The sequence below is a fragment of the Chiloscyllium plagiosum genome, chromosome 28 (assembly GCF_004010195.1).
Source record: "Chiloscyllium plagiosum isolate BGI_BamShark_2017 chromosome 28, ASM401019v2, whole genome shotgun sequence".
In the NCBI taxonomy this organism is placed as follows: Eukaryota; Metazoa; Chordata; class Chondrichthyes; order Orectolobiformes; family Hemiscylliidae; genus Chiloscyllium; species Chiloscyllium plagiosum.
Genome location: NC_057737.1, coordinates 36,001,959 through 36,019,158, shown reverse-complemented (window position 1 = coordinate 36,019,158; position 17,200 = coordinate 36,001,959). Strand labels below are relative to the sequence as shown.

The 17,200-nt window shown below is 45.7% G+C and overlaps 1 protein-coding gene across 1 annotated transcript in view; it reads left to right on the top strand.

Annotated features, from left to right (window-relative positions):
- fzd9b (frizzled class receptor 9b) overlaps positions 1-17,200 on the top strand; it is a 48,969-nt gene that overhangs the window by 21,044 nt on the left and 10,725 nt on the right. The window lies entirely within an intron of this gene.

Below are 17,200 nucleotides of genomic sequence, written 5' to 3'. Positions count from 1 at the left end.
GGTAGGATAAATAGACAAAGTCTTTTCCCTGGGGTGGGGGAGTCAAGAACTAGAGGGCATAGGTTAAGGGTGAGAGACCTAAAGGGCAACTTTTTCACGCAGAGGGTGGTATGTGTTATGGAATGAGCTGCCAGAGGATATGGTGGAGGCTGGTACAATTGCAACATTTAAAAGGCATTTGGATGGGTATATGAATAGGAAGGCTTTGGAGGGATATGGGCCGGTTGCTGGCAGTTGGGACTAGATCGGGTTGGGATATCTGGTCGGCATGGACGGGTTGGACAGAAGGGCCTGTTTCCGTGCTGGACATCTCTGTGACTCTATGACTATGACAGGATTTTGAGAATCAAGCAATAGTAAAAGGATAAAAATGAGCAGAAAATACAAAAAAAGTAAAGCAGGAATGATCAATGCTTTGATTTTTTTTGTTAGGGTCAAGTGAATTCAGAAAAGCAGGTTATGGCTGAAGCTCAGACATCCATGTGGCTTGTCTTTAAATAAGACATCCAGCCGAGACACATCCTGCCTGGTTTCTATTGGGAGGATCAGGGATTGATTTGCCCTTCAATTGGCAGTCCTACATCAGGGACCATAATCACAAGCAATTGGAACAGGAAAAGATCGTGCAGTTCCTCAAGCCTGCCTCGCCATTCAGTACCATTGTAGCTGATCCAATATTCCTCACATCCACTTTCCTTCACTTTGTCTGGAATCCTTGATTACCCGACTGATCAAGAATCTATCACGACAAGAAACATTCACAAGGACTCTGCCCCCACAGCTCTCTATGGCAAGGAGTTCCAAAGGCTCACAGCCCTCTGAAAGAATAAATTATTCCTCATCTCAGTCTTAAATTGGTGTCCCCTTTATTCTGAAACTAACCGTCTGCTCTTAGACCCTCCCATAAAGGGGGCATCCACTCAGCAATTATCCTGTCAAGTCCTTAAGAATCCTATATTTTCAATTAAATCATCTCTAATTCTTCTAAACTCCAGTAAGTAAAGTCCCAAGTTGTTTAGCTTTTGCTCATGCGACAATCCATCCATACCAGAGATCACCCTGGTGAACCTTCTCTGATTTGCCTGCAATTAAATGATATCTTTTCTTCTGTAAGGGGACTAAAACTGCTCATAATGCTGCAGATGTGGTCTCACCAGCAGCTGGTATAATTGCAGCTAGACTTCCCTACTCTTCCACTCCAACCCATTGAAGTAAGGGCCAACGTTCCATTAGCCTTTCTGATTACCTGCTGTACCTGTATGCTAGCTTTCTGTGTTTCATGTACAATTATCCCCAAATCCCTTTGTTCTGCAGCTTTTCCCTGTTTAAATATTACTATTTTTTCTCTCTGTTCTAAAATGAATATGTTAGACTTTCCCACATTACACTCCATTTGCCAGCTCTTTTGCCTAATTATTTAACTATCAATTTCTCTCTGTAATCCCTCTCATAACCTATCTTTCTACCAATTTTTGTGGCGTCTGCAAATTGGGCTCCAGTACATTCACTTTGTTTCTCCAAGTCGTTAATTTATTTTATGAGCACTGATTCCTGTGGAATCCCACTGGTCAAAGGTCGCCACCCTGAAATTCCCCACTTGCTGTTTCCTGCCCATGAGCCAATTCTTTATCCATGCCTCATATTGCTATGTCCAACACGGTGGGCTCTTATCTTTTGACTTAACATTTGTGAGGTACCTTGTCGATTGCCTTCTGAAGTCCAAATACAACATATCTGTTGGTTACCCTCTATCTACTATGGTTGACTCTTCCTCAAAATACTGTAATAAATTACTCAGATATAATTTCCCTTTAACGAAGCCATGTTGACTCTGATTAGATTAGGATCTTTTATGACAATCTAATCTAAGGCCTGAATTTATGGTGAATGGCCCAACGCTGCAGAAAATGTATATTGTAAATGTAAATCTAAAGACTTTTTTTTGTATTTTTGATTGTGAATTAAAATGGATAAAGGACTGTTCCAAAACAAGATTGTAAAAAAAGGATTGTAACACTTTTAAAACCAAGTTACCGAATATCATTGTGTGTGATGTTTACACTGCTGTCTTGTTCAAGCAGTGAGGGGAGCTGCTTGCAGACAGACCCATATCTAGGGGTTGTACGCAGAGTGACATTTAGCTAGCAACAAGTAGCTGATTGGTTTGTGCAATTGTGACCATTCATGAATACCACAGGTCACCAACTTGATGATAACTTCCTAATTGGTTTCTGGATAGGTGAAGAGTTTGTGGATAAGAATTTTTTTAAATTAATTTTTGTGGGATGTGGGCATCACTGTTGGCCAGCATTTGGTACCTGCCTCTACTCGCCTTCTCTCAACAATACAGGGAGAAGCCTTCAGATCTCTATTACTGCAGGTAGTGTGCATCTCTCTCTCTCTCTCTTTCACTCTCACTTTGCAATAAAAATGTCTGAGGACTGAAAGCCAGTTATTTCTTCCACCAGTTGCTGCAAGGCGTTGGCTTTAACCAGTAACTAAGAGACATTGCAGTTAGCGTACCAATCACACTGTATGCCCTGTGAAAAAGTGAAGGAATCTGGAGAAAAGGGATCAATGAAAAATAAAGTCCTGCCAAGCTAAAGGATCATTTCCACAAAGATTGTGGTCTGGTGCTGTTTAACTTTGTTTTTCGGTTTTTATCCATTTGCACGCCAAACTAATGTTTCATTGTTTGTCTGGGGATTTCAAAAGGGTGCCAGAGTTTTATCTAGTAGACCTCGCCCCCACCTTATCCCAGATCCAACCCTCCACCTCAGCACCGCCTTTTTGAACAGAACTACTTGTCCATCTTCCTTCCCACCGATCCGCTCCACCCTCCGCTCTGACCTATCATCATCATCACCCACACCTGCATCTACCTATCACCTACCCAGCTACCTCTCCCCAGCATCCCACTTTTCCAGCACCACACTCTCCAACTCTGATCTCCAGTATCTGCAGTCTTCACTTTCTCCATGTGTTGATAGTTCATAGCTGCTTACTGTGATTAGAATTTGCTCGTTTATTATAAACAGTATTTCGTGATAAGTACAGGAACCCGGTTAGTGATTTCTGTTAGTTTGATTTGAAGGGTGAGTTGTCTGATGATCTTGGTAACACCGAGCATGCGAGGGAGGACAGTGCTGCTTCTTGCCACATTGTATGGGCTGCTGCCAGTTACATGGCACTCCTGCCCACAATAATTGCCAGTCCAATAAGAGAGCCGGAGGGTGAGGAGACTCAGCAGCACAACCAGGAGCTGTGTTCACTGGGGAGGCAGGTAGGGACCCCTGTGGCCTAGGAAATAAATCGCTTTCAAAACATTCCAGGGCCAAGAACTGGCAGGGAAATCCCTTTGAGACCTGGAGTCCCTCCTAAAAATCCAAAAATCCGTGCCCCCGCATCAGCTGGGAGGCTGCCTGTGCTTGGCTAACACTTACATCACCATGGGAGGAATCAGTCTGACATTGGCAAATGCCAACAGCACTGTAAGATAATCTTTCATCAGGCCTTTCCACATTCAGATTAGCTGCCAGTCCCAACGTCCAATTCCAGTCCCTCCATCATTAATATTCTCCAATGGCCGGATGTGGATGCAAGCCAATCTGATATAGTTCACCAGGCCCCTTCCTGCCTCTGAAGCTGGCAGAATTTTCTCCAAAGCAGATCTTACTTATTTCTATTATGTTCATAGGTCTAGTAATGCCCTTAACCTGTACATCATTGTAATGAATGCTGCGGTGACAACTATTGACAAAATTAAAAGGGCCCTGTGCTATGTTAGACAATAGACAATAGACAATAGGTGCAGGAGTAGGCCATTCAGCCCTTCGAGCCTGCACCGCCATTCAATATGATCATGGCTGATCATTCCTAATCAGTATCCTCTTCCTGCCTTATCTCCATAACCCTTGATTCCACTATCTTTGAGAGCTCTATCCAACTCTTTCTTAAATGAATCCAGATACTGGGCCTCCACTGCTCTCTCGGGCAGAGCATTCCACACAGCCTACACTCTCTGGGTGAAGAAGTTTCTCCTCATCTCTGCCCTAAATGGTCTACCCCGTATTTTTAAGCTGTGTCCTCTGGTTCGGCACTCACCGATCAGCGGAAACATGTTTCCTACTGCCAGAGTGTCCAATCCTTTCATAATCTTATATGTCTCAATCAGATCCCCTCTCAGTCTTCTAAACTCAAGGGTATACAAGCCCAGTCGCTTCAGTCTTTCAGTGTAAGGTAATCCCGCCATTCCAGGAATTTACCTCGTGAACCTATGCTGCACTCCCTCAATAGCTGCACTCCCTCAATCGAATCTAGTACTTTGCCCCCAATACCATGTTAGTCTCAATGTGTCCAACCAGTGTAAAGGTAAATTCACCACAGTCTAACCAGATCCTAGGGCTGCTCTCTCAGAGAGGGATGACACTTCAGGCAAGGGGAGAAGTTGAGAAGGCAGGACCTTCATAGTGACGTCAGCTGGTGCCGGAATTGAACCCACAATGTTGGCATCACGCTGCATTGCAAACCAGCCAACTGAGCTAACCAAGCTCCTCCAGTCAAAGTTGAACAGCCCTTGACATAGTCACTTTAATGTAGAAATGGGTAGACAGGAAAGTAAAAAGTGAGACAGAGGAAGTCATTGAATCATAGTCATGTAACGGAAACAGGCCCATCAGTCTGACTAGTCTGCGCCGACCAGACATCCCAATCTGACCTCGTCCCATTTGCCAGCATTTGGCCCATATCCCTGTTAACCCTTCCTGTTCATATACCCATCCAGATGCCTTTTCAATGCTGTACTAGCCTCCAGCACTTCCTCTGGCAGTTCATTCCATACACACACCACCATCTGCATGAAAACGTTGCCCCTTAGGTCCCTTTTATATCTTTCCCTTTTCACCTTAAAGCTATGCCCTCTAGTTTTTGACTCCTCCACCCCAGGAAAAAGACCTTGCCTACCATACCCCTCATGATTTTATAAGTCTCCATAAGATCACCTCTCAATGTCCAACTCTGTAAGGAAAAAAGCCCCAAACTATTCCCCTGTAGCTCCAACTCTCTAGCCCCGGCAACATCCTTGTAAATCTTTCGAGTCATAGAGTCATAAAGATAGACAGCAGGGAAACAGACCCTTCATTCCAACTCGTTCATGCTGATCAAATATCCTAAACTAATCTAGTCTCATTTGCCAACATTTCGCCCATATCCCTCTAAACTCTTCCTATTCATATACCCATCCAAATGCCTTTTAAATGTTCTAATTATACCAGCCTCCATCACTTCCTCTGGCAGCTCACTCCATGTATGCACCACCCTCTGTGTGAAAACGTTACCCCATAAGTCCCTTTTGAATCTTTCCCCTCTCACCTTAAACCTACGCCTCCTAATTTTGGACTCACCCACCCCAGGGAAAAGACCCTGTCTATTTACCCTATCCATGCCCCTGATGATTTTGTAAACCTCTATAAGGTCACCCCTCAGCCTCCAATGCTCCAGGGAAAACAGCCCCAGCCTGTTCAGCCTCTCCCTGTAGCTCAAATCCTCCAACCCTGGCAACATCCTTGTAAATGTTTTCTGAACTCTTTCAAGTTTCACAACATCCTTCCGATAAGAAGGAGACAGAATCGATGTTTCGGGCATAAACCCTTCTTGCCCTCATTCCTGAAGAAGGGCTTATGCCCGAAACGTCGATTCTCCTGTTCCTTGGATGCTGCCTGACCTGCTGCGCATTTCCAGCAACACATTTTCAGTTCTGACCAATAAACCAGATGCCTTCTTCTCTATTCTATCTACCTGCGCCTCCACTTTCAAGGAACTATGAACCTGCACTCCAAGGTCTCAGCAACACTCTCAAGGACCTTGCCATTGAGTGTATAAGTCCTGCCCTGATTTGCCTTTCCAAAATGCAGGGATATGGGCCAAATGCCGGCACCTTGCATTTATCTAAGCTCGATCTGTCTCTCCTTGGCCCATTGGCCTATCTGATCAAGATCCCATTGCACTCTGAGGTAACCTTCTTCACTGTCCACCACGCCTCCAATTTTGGTGTCATCAGTAAAATTAGTGACCATTTATATAAATGACAAAAAAACAGTGGACCCAACATTGATCCTTTGTTGGATAAAGAGACCTGGGATGCAGGTGCATTGTTCCTTGAAAGTGGAGTTGCAGATAGACAGGCCGGTGAAGTAGGTGTTTTGCACATTTGCCTTTATCAGTCAGTGCATTGAGTAAAGGAGTTGGAAGGTCATGTTACAGATGTAAGGACATTGGTAACACCAGTTTTAAAATACCATGTTCAAGATCAAAGTGTAGAGTACTCTTGTCAGTCCACTTTTCTGGCATTATGTCCAGTTTTGGACAATTTGTTAAGAGAGCCATGTTAAAGTACTGATGGGGATGGTGGGAGGATGTATAACATAGCTGTTAAGTTATAAAGCATCAGAGTCTTCAGTGTGGGGATAGTTGTGAACTTATGAAGGTATAGCAGATAGAGAAGGATCTGGAAAAGGTAAACCAGAAAATTACTTCAACTTGAAATGTGAGGTTCAAACTAGTGAAAGACAAATACAGGAAGGTTTTGTGAATTCCTTTTCACAGAAAAGGACCAACATTTGGAACAAACTCTCAGTTGAAGTAATGGAAAGGATGTCTGTTCAATCATTCATGAACCAATAAGATGCCAGAGCTGTAACTCTATCCAGTCATTCAGAATGAGTGAGCTAATTTGAAGGTCATGATTTTCCTCATCTTTCAGGGTCTTGCAACTGGGAGCCTGCTCTTTAGGGTGGTGCTACCCAAACATTTTCTCACTGTGACCCCATTTCAAGGCTTGAGGCCCTGTCATGACCCCTCAGTGGGAACTGTTAGAGCAGGAGGACAGTGGTACAGCTGTTATAACCTGGCCAGAACACTAAATCAGCCAGTTACTGTCTCAGCCTAACCCCCGCTTTAGGGAGCACTGTCCTAGGAAGTGTTTGTTTGCAGTAAATTCGAATTCTGTGTGGAGTATCCTTATATTGTAGCCACCAGCAGAAACAAGTGATCCAAATATATTAATAACACAATTGGCAAATACATCACCTGACTGTGCTAACTTAGCAGATTAACCCAAAGGCGATGTTAGCTTTGTCGGCAACTCCGTGGTCCAGTGAAGAGGCAAATTCAGTCAGGGTTCCAGTGCTGACTGCTATCCAGTGGCCTCTGCTGGAAAGTGGGTCTGTGAAAATGCACATGAGAACAGGTCTGCGCTTGGCTGCAATGCCCATTCTGATGAAGCCGTCTGCCAATGTTCATTCTCTACGTTCCCACAGAAAGAAAAACAACTGGGATGAGGTACCAAAGGGGTGAGCGATGCTGCAAGAGGCAGCAAGAGAAGAATGGAAAAGTAGGGGATGGAGTGGGGGGATGGGGAGGTTGAAAAGTTAAAACAGGCAACTGGCAAACTGCATCCAATCAATGAAGACATGTGATTGATGTATAGTTTGCAGTTGGTGATACAATGTCAATCCCTTGGCTGTTCTGCGGACTTGTCACAGGCTGCCAGTTCTCCATTACTGAGTAGTTAACAGCCTTGAAGTCTGTGCAGCCGATGCTTTTGTACAAACACAATGAACTGTTACAAGGTTGAAGAGCTGCCAATGTTCTGAAAACACCGTTCTGCTCCAGTCAATTCTAAATAAGCATGGCTCATATCTGACTGACGCAGGACATTGATTCAAACAAAGAATCCTATCTCATTCCCGGTTCTCCCACACTGTTAATCAAAGGAGTAATTTTTTCACTAGCAAAGGGAAATATGGGAAAGATAGTTCTGCATGTGGTTCTCTTGATCAGTCTTCAAATCACTTAAAAATCAAAGAAAGTTTTTCAGAACTTTTAAAAGGCACAAAATGATCAAGATTATTAAAAATATAAACTGATAATTCGATGGCAAATATAATTTGTCATAAATTAGTGTCAAGGACTTAGTATAGTAAACCATTGATATTCTTAAAATATTAAAAAGTACTTATAACTTATTGAATGTTTGAGGATAAAATTCACAATAGGTCCAAGGCACTGAACAGGCAAGTGTTTGAGCAACTTGTTTTAAATTCTGTCTGAGTCATCAAACTTGGATAGCGGATAGATGGTCTGCAACTCATGCCTGGTTTGCTTTACCATCCAAGATAAATTTAATTTTCTCCACATTTGTGTTCACTACTTGTCTAAAGAACTTAACTTCTTGTTTATGTCTCCTGGTGTTGCGCTTTTAATCAAGTACTTCATAATGAACTCATAATAGCATGACTTAATGTATTCACAGAGCTTTTTAATGTCCTCAATGCCTGTCATTTGTTGGATGGGCTTTATCACAAGGAAATTGTTAGCAACTTCTCTTGGTACAATTACAACATTTAAAAAGCATCTGGATGGGTAGATGATTAGGAATTGTTTTGAGGGATGTGGGCCAAATGCTGGCAAATTGGACTAGATTAATTGAGGATATCTGGTCAGCATGGATGAGTTGGACTGAAGGGTCTGTTTCCACACTGCACATCTCTAAGACTCTAATTCGAAAAGTTGAAGCTTTTGTTTAGTGTGCTATCAACTTCAGAAAGTGTATTAAGACGAGAGAGAGTCTGGGACCAGAGAGATAAGTCAGGGACTGAGGGGAAATGATGAGGATCAACAGACAAAAGCTGGTATTTTACCACCTCAGTTTCTAGATCAAAGTCTGGACAATTTCAGGATTACAAATCTGACTTCTAAATTCATGGATCTTTTAGTTAATCTTTCCCAGAGCCGATTAATTAACCGCTCGTCACCACATTTTGGGAGGGCCAGGGGAATGAAGAATCTCTAATAAAAAGGACCTACAACAGAACTGGCAGAGGCACCATTGTGAGCTGTGTGAACCCTTCAGCATGAGGCAGTAAAGAACAGGACAATGGATGGAAGGTGTGGAAAGATGTCCCAATGAAAGGAAGCAGACAAGGCACAGAGAGAGATGTCCTCTTTGTAGGGGGGGGAGGGGGGGGGGGCAAGAAGAGATCAGCCAATCCCACCAGAAAGGCCTACCTTGAGGTTGCAGAGTAACTGAAGAGGTGGAGTGGGGTGCTGAGCATGTCAAGCAAAGGCTGTTAATCTTTGAATATCGTCCTAAGGTCCAGCAAGGTGAGAGTCCTGTGTCTCTCAGATGTCTACCTTTCCCCTAAGCTCACACAGTCTGTTATCTTCCTGAGCAACTGCATCTCAGTCAGCCATATTCATTTCTGTGGGGTGCTGAGCATGTCAAGCAGAGTAACTGAAGAGGTGGAGTGGGGTGCTGAGCATGTCAAGCAAAGGCTGTTAATCTTTGAATATCGTCCTAAGGCCCAGCAAGGTGAGAGTCCTGTGTCTCTCAGATGTCTACCTTTCCCCTAAGCTCACACAGTCTGTTATCTTCCTGAGCAACTGCATCTCAGTCAGCCATATTCATTTCTGACCAGGTTCCTCCTCAATGCCCCATCTCAATCAGCCAGTACTAACAGTCCCAGCCCATAGTCATCATTGCTTCCCTCAATTAGCTCATCACCATTGTTTAGCAATCAGATAACTCCTCATGCTGCTAACTCTTGGTTTTTTCTCACTGCAAGAGAAAACTGTTCACAACTGTTGAGAAAGAATGAGAAGCTGCATTCACAGCTGTATTAACAATTCATATAATCCCTACAGGGCAAAAGGGGCCATTCAGTCTATCGAGTCTGCACTGACCCTCCAAAGAGTATTTCACCAGACTCACTCTCGGCACCTTCCCTTGCTGCCACAAGAGGTGTAAAGCCAACGCCAACGCTCCCCCCCTCATGTCCGTCCAATTGCCCCAAAGGATCTTTTCACATCTGGAGAGATTTTCCAGCGCATCCAAACACTTCACCACTGTTGAAAATGTGTTGCTGGAAAGGCACAGCAGGTCAGGCAGCATCCAAGGAGCAGGATAATCGACGTTTCGGGCATGGCTCCTGAAGAAGGGCTCATGCCCGAAACGTCGATTCTCTTGCTCCTTGGATGCTGCCTGACCTGCTGCGCTTTTCCAGCAACACATTTTCAGCTCTGATCTCCAGCATCTGCAGTCCTCACTTTCACCTCACCACTGTGTCCGTTACTCTTGATGTGGTCTCCTCTGCATCAGGGAGACAGGATGCCAACTCATGGAACATCTCTGGGACACATGCACCAATCAATCCCACTACCCTGTAGCCGACCATTTCAACTCCCCCACCCACTCCCCTAAGGACATGCAAGACCTGGGCCTCCTCTACCGCCAAATCCAAACTACCCGACAACTGAAGGAAGAACGCCTTATCTTCCGCCTTGGCATCCTCCAACCACACGGCATCAACATCAACTTCACCAGTTTCCTCATCTCCCCTCTCCCCACCTCATTTCAGATCCAACCCTCCAACTCGGCACTGCCCTCTTGAAAGGTTCTACCTGTTCTTCTTCCTTCCCATCTGTCCGCTCCACCCTCCCCTCCGACCTATCACCATCACTCCCCCAAATTCATTGACCTATCACATTGACAGCCCCCTTCCTCCCATTTCCACCACATTCCTGATGAAGGGATTATGCCCAAAATGTCGACTCTCCCGCTCCTCGGATGCTGCCTGACCTAATGAGCTTTTCCAGTGCCACACTTTTCGACCCCCATCCCCTATTCTATTCCCTATAATCCTGCATTTCTCATGGCCAATTCACCTAACCTGCAATCTTTGGACTGTGGGGGGAAACCCACGCAGACACAGAGAGCGTGTGCAAACTCCACATGGTTTTGTGCAGGGGAGATCGTGCAAATGGTATGCTTGCCTTCATCAGATGGAGTATTGAGTATAAGAGCTGGTAGGTCATGTTAAAATTGTACAAGACATTGATTCGGCTGCAATTTAGAATACTGTGTACAGTTCTGGTCGCCCCATTACCAAAAGGATGTGGACGCTTTGGAGAGGGTACAGGGAAGGTTTACAAGGATGCTGCCTGGTATGGAAGGTGCTAGCTATGAAGAGAGGTTGAGTAAGTTAGGATTGTTTTCATTAGAAAAAAGGAGATAGGGGTGACCTGATTGAGATTTACAAAATCATGAAGGATATGGACAGGGTAGATAGAAGTAAGCTTTTTCCCAGGGTGAAGGATTCAATAACGAAAGATCATGCTTTCAAGGTGAGAGGTAGAAAGTTTAAGGAGGATACACACAGCAAGTACTTTACACAGAGGATGGTGGGTGCCTGGAATGTATTGCCAACAGAGGTGGTAGAGGCAGGCACGGTAAATTCATTTAAGATGTGTCTGGACAGATGTATGAGTAGGTGGGGAGCAGAGGGATACAGATGCTTAGGAATTGGGCGACAGGTTTAGACAGTACACTTGGATTGGCTCAGGCTTGGAGGGCCGAAGGGCCTGTTCCTGGGCTGTAAATTTTCTTTGTTCTTCTTCTTCTTCCACAAAGGACAGTCACCCTAGGCTGGAATCGAACCTGGGGCCCTGGTGCTGTGAGGCAGCTGTGCTAACCACTGAGTCACTGCAGAGGAAGAAGTCTTGCAGAACAATATGTTGGCTCAATGTCAGACTTTGATTCATAATCCTCCCGTGTGGCACTTTGGGATGTTTGATTATATTGATGGTGCTATATAAATACAAGGTGTTATTGAGAGAATGGAGGGGAGGGAGAGAGTAGTGGGAGGGACAGAAAGGCTTAGAGAGCAAACTCCAGATCTTGAGGCCCAAGAAAGGCCAGCACTGGTGGGTCAATGAAAGTTAGGCGTGCGCATGAGCCAAAAATTGGTTTTGGCAGAGTTTTAGGAAGGATTTGGTGCTGGAACAGGTGACAGAACCATTTCAGAACAAAATTCAGGAAGAAAATGAACTGGAAGGAAACGTGCTGAGGGAGTATTGAGAATTCCCACAAGCCTTACCTTCTGCTTTCTAGGCTGAATGAAAGGGCTGACACATGAACTGCTGCTGTAATCATTCTTTTAATATATATCAGCCGGGCAATCAGTCTATTGAGCTCCTAGATAAACCATAAGCCTATCCAACCATAACACACTGTCATGCTGCAGAGCTCAGTGGAATTATCCAGAAGTTCTAAGATTTTACCAGGTCAAGCTGTCATAAATAGGAGTCTCGGGCCTCACACCCATATTTCAAAGTGTGATTTATTAATGAAGTCAAACTCTACCTGATTGTATTCACATCCTCCTCATGAAAGTACAGCAAGCAGTCTGTGATGAACTTCCAAGCAGATGAATGGCACTCCTTGTCAGCATATTAATTAGGAAGTGGTTTGTGGTGTTCATGTATGCTTTGAAGTCAGAAAAGGCATTTCCGACAGGTAAAGAAATACCTGGCAGCTCCATGAGGCTTGGGAGAGGAGGTGGACTGACTCTCAATTCGGGGATTTCCCAATCTTTTGAATGAAACTTTGCCATTTCTTGCCCACTTCAATTTTTAAAGAAGCTTCAGAAAGTGCATTTGTTTATATTTCTAGCTTTTCCTTTCCTGCTGCGCTGGAACAGTCCTGCTGGGACAGTCCTGCTGGAAGTTGTGGGTGATCTGCCCCTGCTGGGATAGGTACACACTCTCCAGCTTTCATGTTTTGTTTTAACAGCATTTCTAAGTAGCAATTCTTCATATGTGGACCTCACCAGCAAATGTCGACTGGTAACTGATGGTGCGCGTGTGTGTGTGCATGTATGCATGTTTACACGTGCGTGTGTGTGTTTGCACGTGTGTGTTTGTGTGCCGTGTGTGTGTGTGTGCGCATGTGTGTGTGTGTATGTTTGTGTACCGTGTGTGTGCGTGTGTTTATGTGTGCATTGGTGTGCACGTGTGTTTGTGTTTATGTGTGAGCATGCGTGTGTGTGTGTGCGCGTGTGTGTGTTTGTGTGCGCATGTGCATGTTGGTGTGCATGTTTGTGTGTGTGTGTATGTGTGCTGTGGTGTTGGTGTGGGTGTGTGTGTGTATGTGTGTGTGTATGTGTGTGTGTATGTGTGTGTGTGTGTTTGTGTGCCGTGTGTGTGTGTTTGTGTGCGCATGTGTGCGCGTGTGTGTGTGTGTGTTTCCGTGCTTGTATGTGTATGTGTGCACGTGCATGTGTGTGTGCGCATGCGTATAGGCTCATTCATCCTGTCCTGATTATTTCTGAGCATTTCTACAGATAAAAGGATCAGGTTCTTTACACTGCCTGCCTAATGATCAGGCGGTCAATACTTATCTTGGGAGAAGTTTTGGAATTAGTGCAAAGTAAACAGACCAAGTAATTTAGGCTTAATGTTCCAAAGATGAAATACCACATAACAATGTTTCAATGTAGCTTCTGATTTACTTCTTACAGTGCAGTTCAATCTTAGTCACCTTCTGCTACTGTGCCAGGAACTATTGCTTTGATCAAACATTTTAAGAACAGACACTCAAAAATTCCTCTACATTATCAACAAGCACAAGCCAGTTAGGAACAGTGTCACAATGCAAACAGCAGCAAGTTTGAGAGAGCTGTGGACTCTACCTATTGACTAGAGCTCTACAGTGGCAGCACAGCATAGCCCCTGAAGTGGCTGCATTTTGCAATGAGCCCAATGGCCAACCTTTCCACTTGGACAATCTTTGTGGGTGTTCCTGTCAGGGGGAGCAGCATATAGCAGCAACAAGTGGCTTTCTGCCTCCTGATCTGCAAATATCATCACATCACATCACAGAGGGTACATTAGGGAAAGGATAGCAGATTCCTTGTGAGTATTATTCAGTCCAAAAGGAGGACTTGTCCAAAGCTATTGTCTTCACTGAGTGCACCTCCAGAGCTCCCAGAAGCTCCAGTTTTCATGTGAAAGACAAGACAATGATCTCTGTTCGACTGGCTTCAATCCACCGCCAGCTCAATGATAAAAATCTTGTGCGGGAGCTCAAATTCCTCAGCACTCCCTGTCTCTGTAACTAACTGCGTTCTCCCCTTCTTGTCCCTCCACAATCATACCTCGAACTATCAAAACCCCACACTCTGAACACCTTCCAAATCCTTCCACCTCTCAAAACAGGTGTTTTACAAAGACAATGACCAACTTTGTCTGCCATGTGTGAAATGTGATTTCTCAGCCTGATCCATTCCATGTCAGGTTTTGCAGTCAGTCCCCAGCAGGAGCTTGGCTCACTGCTTTTCCAGAGTCACAAACTGTGGTCCTGGAAATACACAGGCGGTCAGGCAGCAGCCGAGGAGCAGGAGAGTCGATGTTTCAAGCATATTTTTTTATTTCAAAAATGTACTTTATTCATAAAATTATTTTGATGATCTGTACAATTGGTGGTGCCATTCATAGACACACCTTGCATTTCTTTACATACAGAGATCGGAATTAATCATTCGTATATACAGGTGTGTACGTTTACCATCCATATATTTAGCTGAGGTGTCAGTGGAGCCCAAATGACTGGATGGGCCCCCTGTTCTTCTTAGGCAGGCAGATGTTACACGGTGGTTTTCCCCACCGCGCCTTGGCGGCAGCTGCCCCAAGCTTCAGCGCGTCCCTCAACATGTAGTCCTGGACCTTGGAATGTGCCAGTCTGCAACACTCAGTCAGGGTCAACTCCTTCAGCTGGAAGATCAGCAGGTTTCGGACCGCCCAGAGAGCGTCCTTCACTGAGCTGATGATCCTCCAGGCGCAGTTGATGTTCGTCTCGGTGTGCGTCCCGGGGAACAGACCATAGAGCACGGAGTCCCGCGTCACGGCGCTGCTCGGGACGAACCTTCACAAACACCACTGCATTCCTCTCCAGACGTCCACAGACAGGCACATTCCAGAAGGAGGTGTGTGACAGTCTCACCCCCCCCGCAGGCGCTTTGAGGGCAGCGTGCGGTGCGGGAGAGAGTCCGGGCGTGCATAAAGGATCTCACAGGCACAGCCCTTCTCACCACCAGCCAAGCCATGTCTTGGTGCTTGTTGGAAAGTTCTGGCGATGAGGCATCCTGCCAAATGTCTTTGACAGTCGGCTCAGGGAACTGCTTAACAGGATCTGCCCTCTCCTTTTTCCGAAGGGTCTCAAGGACACTACGTGCTGATCACTTCCTGATTGACTTGTGGTCAAAAGTGTTTTTCTTCATAAACTTCTCCACGAAGGACAGGTGATACGGAACAGTCCAACTACTCAGAGCGTTCCGCGGCAGCGAGGCCAGGCCCATCCTTCGCAACACCGGGGACAGGTAGAGCCTCAGTATGTAGTGACACTTGGTGTTTGCGTACCGGGGATCCACGCACAGCTTGATGCAGCCACACACAAAGGTGGCCATCAGGGTGAGGGTGGCATTGGGTGTGTTTCTTCCCCCGTTGCCCAGATCTTTACACATCGAATCCCTTCGGACCCTGGCCATCTTTGATCTCCATATAAATTGGAAGATGGCCCGAGTGACTGCAGCGGCACAGGTTCTGGGAATAGGCCAGACCTGTGCCACATATAACAACACTGACAGTGCCGCACACCTGATGACCAGGGTTTTTCCCGCGATGGAGAGCGACCGTAGCTTCCATCTGCCCAGTTTGTGCCTCACTTTGCTGATACGCTCCTCCCAAGAATTGGCGCACGCCCCAGCCCCCCCCGAACCAAATACCCAGCACCGTCAGGTGGTCGGTCCTGACGGCGAAGGGGATCGAGGATTGGTCGGCCCAGTTCCCGAAGAGCATGGCCTCGCTCTTGCCTCGGTTTACCTTGGCCCCCGAGGCCCATTCGAACTGGTCACATATGCACAAGAGTCTGTGCATGACCTCTTCATCCGGAGTGTCGATGACCAGCTGTGCTTTTCCAGCAAAACACTTTGTGACTTGGATCTCCAGCATCTGCAGTCCCCACTTTCTCCTCCTGACTGTTCTTCCACTTTGCAGAAAGATTGAGGATAATTCCAGTTTCCCAGACATCACTGAGGTGAGATTATTTAATACAGCCCACCAGGGAATTGAATCTGGGACAAACTGCTTGAAGCTCGCTTTTGGGGAAGGCACGTACAAAAGGATCCATTTTTGACCCAATCAGAAGTAGTTTGAAGAGTGTTTGAATTGGGATTCCTTTTGAGCAAAGGTTAAAAGGCACCTCTTTCCACTTTGGCCAACAGCCATACCGTGGGCTTGAGTGGGTTCTCGCCCTGGATGTTGTGTTAGTAAAGAGATCAAATCAAATGCACATACCTAAATAATAAGTCTGCCCAAGGACATCAGTCAGTCTCCATCCATTGAGAGCATAATTGCTACCTTCTCTGGTACTCATCACACACTCACACACATCCACACACTTCAGACAAATCAGGTCCATGCACAGAACACATTGATGGCTCACCTGAGAAAGGTCTTTGAAGGCAGTGTCATATTTCATTGAAACAGATTGCCTGCAGGACCAAAAGGAAAACTGATGCATTTAAGAGAACAAAAGAAACAAAAAGATCGTGTCGGGCTTAGAGGAGCCACTGACAGCCTCAGTTGGTGAAAGTGTGTGAGCCTCTGAGTGGCCTGGAATTGAGAAGAATGAGGGAGGATCGCACAGAAACATATAAAAGCCTGATGGGACTGCACAGGCTTGATGCAGGAAGACTGTTCCCGATCTTGGGGAAGTCCAGAACTAGGGGTAAGCCTTTCAGGACTGAGATGAGGAAGAGAGTTGGGAACCTTTGGAATTCTCTTCAATCGACATTGTTGGGGCCAGTTTATACTCAAGAGGGAGCCGGATGTGGCAGCTGCAGCTCAAGGGATCCAGGGTTTGGTGAGAAAGTGGGAATGGGATACTGAGATCGCATGATCAGCCGTGGAATGGTGGGACGGACTGAAAGGGTGGAATGAACCATTCCTGCACCTATTTTCTATGTTGCTGTGAGTTACATAGGCTGAAGGTACCAGCTGGAAATCACAGCTTACCTTGAGGTAGCTGCATCTCAGCTGCTTCACCTTATGTTTAGTCTGTGGTGTTCAGCGATAAACAAGACAATCCACCATAGATATGGACTGCAGCAGTTCAAGAAAGCAGCTCAACACATCAAGGGCAATGACATTCACAGCAGACATCTCCCTCAGCAGGACACTACACCTATCACAGCCCCCTCTCCCAGTCACTATCCCCATGTACAGCCCCTCTCCCCTGGTCACTATCCACGTGTACAGCCCCCTCTCCCAGTCACTATCCCCATGTACAGTCCCCTCTCCCATTCAC